The 5,404-nt window shown below is 39.4% G+C and overlaps 1 protein-coding gene across 1 annotated transcript in view; it reads left to right on the forward strand.

The window, feature by feature from the left end:
• Positions 1-5,404, forward strand: part of LOC112156159 — a gene marked incomplete in the record, with an annotated part of 59,262 nt that overhangs the window by 39,479 nt on the left and 14,379 nt on the right.

Consider the following 5,404-nt stretch of genomic DNA (forward strand, 5'->3'; position numbering starts at 1 on the left):
CCCAATTCAATTCAGAACAATAGATGGTTCTGCAGCGCAGCTCCGAATTCTAATTATTCTCCATGGTTATCTTTTTCATTTTCCCTCCGTTTATGAATCAGCTGATGCAGCTTCTATTTTACTGTTGTCACACTGTTTTGATGTACAGCTACGTCATCAGTTTACATCCTGGATGAGCTTTGATGGTTCAACGCTCAATTTAAATGCTAACATGAATTGCCAGGACCATTCTAAACTGGCCAAGAGAGGACTGGTCTGGTGCGTATACTGCTCAGCGGAAATGAGGCATAATGGTACTTGAGGCCTCCCCCTGCAGAGGGAAAATTAGTACTGCTTCATGTACTGCTTCTCTGAGCCTCTTTGGAACAAGAAGATGTATCATTACACAACAGGGTGTACCCGCATAGGAGTAACAAACACCTCAAGACCAGTGTCTGCTGTAATTTTTACATTTAAAAGACAAAATACACTCTTTGAAGACCAAAATGTAAAGATTTTTGACAGAGGACAAAAGGTTTAAAAGAGGAAAGGTGTACTCTCTGGTTTCCTTTCTTTGTTTCTCACAATGAGCTGTTTAATTGCAGGAATTTGCACAATATATATTGTGGATATACCACTGTCACAAACGGACTGGTTCCAGTTGCAGCAAGTTTATTCAGAAGAGACAGGCAGAAAGCAGCCAGGCTAAGCTAAGAGTCCATCAAGCTAAATCAGAGTAAATGTCCAGGCAAAAGGTCGGGGCACACGGCAAGGAGGCAGAGTCAGGAACAAAGCAGTAAAAGGTGATCAGATAGAGGTAAATGCTCAGGATGCTGGCTGACACAGGCAATACTTAGCACCGAGTGTGACCTGAGATGGGAGATTGTGTCCAGGATTAATTGTTTGAATGCTGCCAAGGCTTTACTGTCTGACACTTAAAGCACAAGCAAATCAAGGAGCCTTGAATAGTACTTGGGGAATACGCACTTTGACACAGGACTGCAGAAAAGCTGAAAGAAAGTTAAAAAAGGACAGACTTCATATTTCCCATGACTTTCTTAGAGATAAACTCTTTTTGTATAATGAAGCTGTCAAAGGAGCAAGAAGACAATTTTATTCTGACATTATTTCTTCTGCTTTTGGTGATCAACGTACCCTTTTTAAGACCTTGGGCTCTCTTTTGGACTCTGATACAGGTGGCAATCTTGTGCAAAGTTTTGTGGAAATTTGTGAAAATTTTTGTGGATTTTTCATGGACAAAGTTGCTTGTATCAGGTCTTCCCTTTCACACAGCTCCACTTACTCTCCACCAACACCAGCAGCTAGCTTTCATTCATTTTCTTTGGTGTCTCTGGCTGAGTTAGAAAGGGTGATATCAAGTCTTAAACCTGCTGGTTCTTCTTTTGATGTTCTGCCGGCTTGGTTTTTTTTAAGAAAGTCTCTGCAGTGACAGCTCCAGTTGTTTTAACCATTATAAATTCTAGTCTTGCGTCCAGTCAGGTTCCACTTAATTTTAAGCGAGCAGTAGTACAGATTAATTACTGCAGCTCCTTATACGCCAGGTTACCAAAGGCCTCACTAGCCAGATTACAGCTGGTGCAAAATGCAGTGGCCAGATTTATATGCGGTGTTAAGAAGTCTGATCACATAACCCCTGTTCTGGTCTCTTTGAACTGGCTGCCCGAGCAATATTAGATTTTTATGAAAATTCTTATCTTTGCTTTTAAATCACAGGCAGGAACGGCACCGTCTTACCTTTTTGATCTAATTTTAAAACATTCTCCCTCTAAGTCTTTGCGTTCTGCGGACCAGTGTTTGTTACTGGTTCCGAGAACCAAATGTAAGTTCCGAGGAGATTGTGCCTTTTCTGTGCTGGCTCCTAAGCTGTGGAACCAGTTGCCACTGACTATTAGAGAGGTCACACTTTTGGAGAGTTTTAAATCTAAACTGTTCCTCCACTATCGGGCTGTAGTATCTGCCTAGCTGCTTTTTATCATGTACATTTTAATTTCTTTTTAAATAGGATTTTATATATTTATTTATTTATTTATTTTTAAATTGTTTTTAGGATTGTTATGTATTGTATTTTCTTGTGTACAGCACTTTGGGCCTCCTTGGCTGGTGGTGAAAGGTGCTTTATAAATGAGTAAATGAAATGAAATTGAATCACTTTGTAATTCTTGTCAGGACTCACCTGCATAGAATCGACCACATTACCAAATGAAAAATATCCAGAAGAAAAAATAACATTAAACTCTATTGATACACAGTTAATGTCTGTCATCAGCAGATGCGGAAGAAGAATGAAGAAAAACGGATTTGCCTGCTTTTCTACCTGGAACTCAAAGTATTTATATTAATAAAGCTGTCAAAAATTGATCATCCTCACCATTAGGTACGTCACTTGATAGACAAAACGGCCAATCGAACATCCTCTGAGACTTACGTCACTGAACATGCGTGTTTAAATGCATTTAGCACAAATGCTGCCTTCCATTGGAGACATTGAAGTTCTCATTGGTTCTGGTGGTCTGGTTAACTTCTGTCTCCATCAATGTTTGAATGTGTGTGAATGGAGTTTGATTTGGTTCCTGCCAGAAGGTGAAAAGAACTTAAAAAAAAAAAAACATGTCATCGCCATCCTGTCAGAATGAAATCCCTGATTCATTTTACTGTAAAAAAAAAAAATTTGATTTTACTGAGAAAAAGAAATGTTTTAAAGTTATTTTTTTATTTGTGTTTATTGGATCATAAACGTGTATTTCATTTTCTTCCTTTAAAATTCTGTCATTGTTTTTTATAATTTTTTACATGTTAAATGTATATAGTCTAAAATGCAATTAATGCAATGTTATAGCATCTATCTGTGATCATTGTTTAGCATCAGATAAACTGTCACTAAGACAAACTGTAGTCCAATTAACAAAAAAAACTTCTAAATTTTAAAATAAACTCAGAATTTCTGTGAATTTATGGAGATTTTTAAATGAAAAGTTTAAAAAAAGTGCAGCTGTTACATGTATGTTATTGGAAATATTCTTAGTGATGAATGTTCTCTACTTGATTGAACATGGTCATTCAGAATATTATACACTCTTAGTTCCCTTTTTAGCAAATAAATATTGATGCGATAATTTAAATAAAAATGTATTTTATTATTACTTTTTATCTCTCTGGTACATCTGCTGTATAATAAATGACATGTGTGAGCATGTTTATGTGTTTGCTTGTCTGTCATCCAGCTGTCAGCGCCACCATGTGGTCAAATTATGGACATGTCCTCTTGTTTTTACATTGTTACAGTGTTTTTGTGTTTTTATTCACATTAAATTCACATTTAAATTTTCAGTGCGTGTTTGTTGTCTTAATTTGCACCATCTTGAGATCTTTTGACCTTTTTATAGTTGAATTAAACTCAATAGAAAGAATTTGCAGAGAAATCCCGAGGTTGATGGACAGTGTGTGGAGATGATGTGTGGCATCTTGAAATCACCTGTCCAGTGACTGTGAGGCCTCTGGGTCAGTATTGAGAGGGTTGTGACATCACAGTTGCTTGTGTTGTCCTCCACAACATCAACGTGCATAGAGGAGAGATTACTGGAATGAAGATCGACCGGTAAATTGAGAGCTTTGCTTTCTGGCTCAGCTTTCTTTTCACCACAACGGACCGGTGCAGCGACTGCTTAACAGCGAACACAGCTCCAATCCGCCTGTCGATCTCACGCTCCGATCTTCCCTCACTCGTGAACAAGACCCCAAGATATTTAAACTCCTCCACCTGAGGCAGGAGCACTCCACCCACTGAGAGAGGGCAAACTACCTTTCTCCGGTCGAGAACCATGGCCTCAGACTTAGCGGTGCTGACCCTCATCCCAGTCGCTTCACACTCTGCTGCAAACCGCTCCAGTGCATGTTGAAGGTCCCGGTTCAATGGAGCCAACAGAACAACATCATCTGCAAAGAGCAGACATGAAATCCTGTGGTCCCCAAACCAGACCCCCTCCGGCCCCTGGCTGCGCCTAGAAATTCTGTCCATAAAGACTATGAACAGAACCGGTGATAAAGGGCAGCCCTGCTGGAGTCCAACTTGCACCGGAAACAGGCCTGACTTACCGGCTATGCGAACCAAGCTCCTGCTCCGGTCGTACAGAGACCGGACAGCCCTGAGTAAGGCTTCCCGGACCCCATACTCCTGGAACACCCTCCACAGGACACCACGGGGAACGCAGTCGAACGCCTTCTCCAAATCCACAAAACACATATGGACTGGATGAGCGAACTTCCACAAACCCTCCAGCACCCTGAAGAGGGTGTAGAGCTGGTCCACTGTTCCACGACCAGGACAGAAACTGCACTGTTGTTCTTGAATCCGAGGTTCGTTTATTGGACGTACTCTCCTCTCCAGTACCCTGGCATAGACTTTCCCAGGAAGGCTGAGGAGTGAGATTCCCCGGTAGTTGGAACACACCCTCCGGTCCCCCTTCTTAAAAGGGGGAACTACTGTTTCCAGTTTATCCTTAAAATGGATAACATGCATTAACTCTGTTTTTAAATGTATTGTTCCAGGACAAAAGGTTTGAATTCTCCAAACCTCAATCTCTGCCTCTGAAAGGTACGTTGCTTATTTCTTCTCCCCTTTAGTTTCTATGGTGAATCATAAATTCTGTGATCAATTTAGAGGGTCTTCATGTTTCAGTTTGCTCGTGCAGCAGAAGGTTGATCGAACTAAAACTAATGCTTAGTGCAGGAAGGTGTGGAGTTGATCAACAAGGTTAGAGTATACATGATGGAACAGAGTTTAGAACTCATTATCTTGATTTTTTTCCATTTTATATCAAAAGGATCAACAGTTTCAAACAATTCCCTCAAATTTTACAGTTGAATGCATTTTTCTAAAGAATTGAAGTAATTCTGAGCAATAACCTGATTACAAATCAAACAATCTCACGTCTGGCAGCTCAGTGAGCTTTGGTATTAGTCAGTATGCAACAACAAAGAAAAGGGCAAACTAGAGCAGCCTCTCCAAAAGGTTTATTCTGCAAGGTTTATCTCTGTCATATTCCACCTCTAGTGGTTTCTTTAGTTTTTATCTCATCAACAGTAATCCAGAACAAACTTTATTTTGCATTTAAACTGTGATCAGTGATACGCATTCAAGGAGTTACTCATTTAGCCTTTTTAATTATGTCAAAAGATTTTCATCTTTTAATAAGATAATAAATAATCAAACATTTCATGATTTTTGTCATTAACATTATATGAATTTTAAAGGAATTTGGTTCTTCTTTGCAGCAAATAACTACAAACAAACTTGAAAGTGTGTTTAGCGTTAATTTTCATAGCATTAATTTTCACTGTTATGCAGATGATACACAGCTGTATTTATCCATTAAACCTGACCAGAATGACCACCTAGAGAAACTGA

This window comes from Oryzias melastigma, linkage group LG18 (genome assembly GCF_002922805.2).
Source record: "Oryzias melastigma strain HK-1 linkage group LG18, ASM292280v2, whole genome shotgun sequence".
NCBI classification, from domain to species: Eukaryota; Metazoa; Chordata; class Actinopteri; order Beloniformes; family Adrianichthyidae; genus Oryzias; species Oryzias melastigma.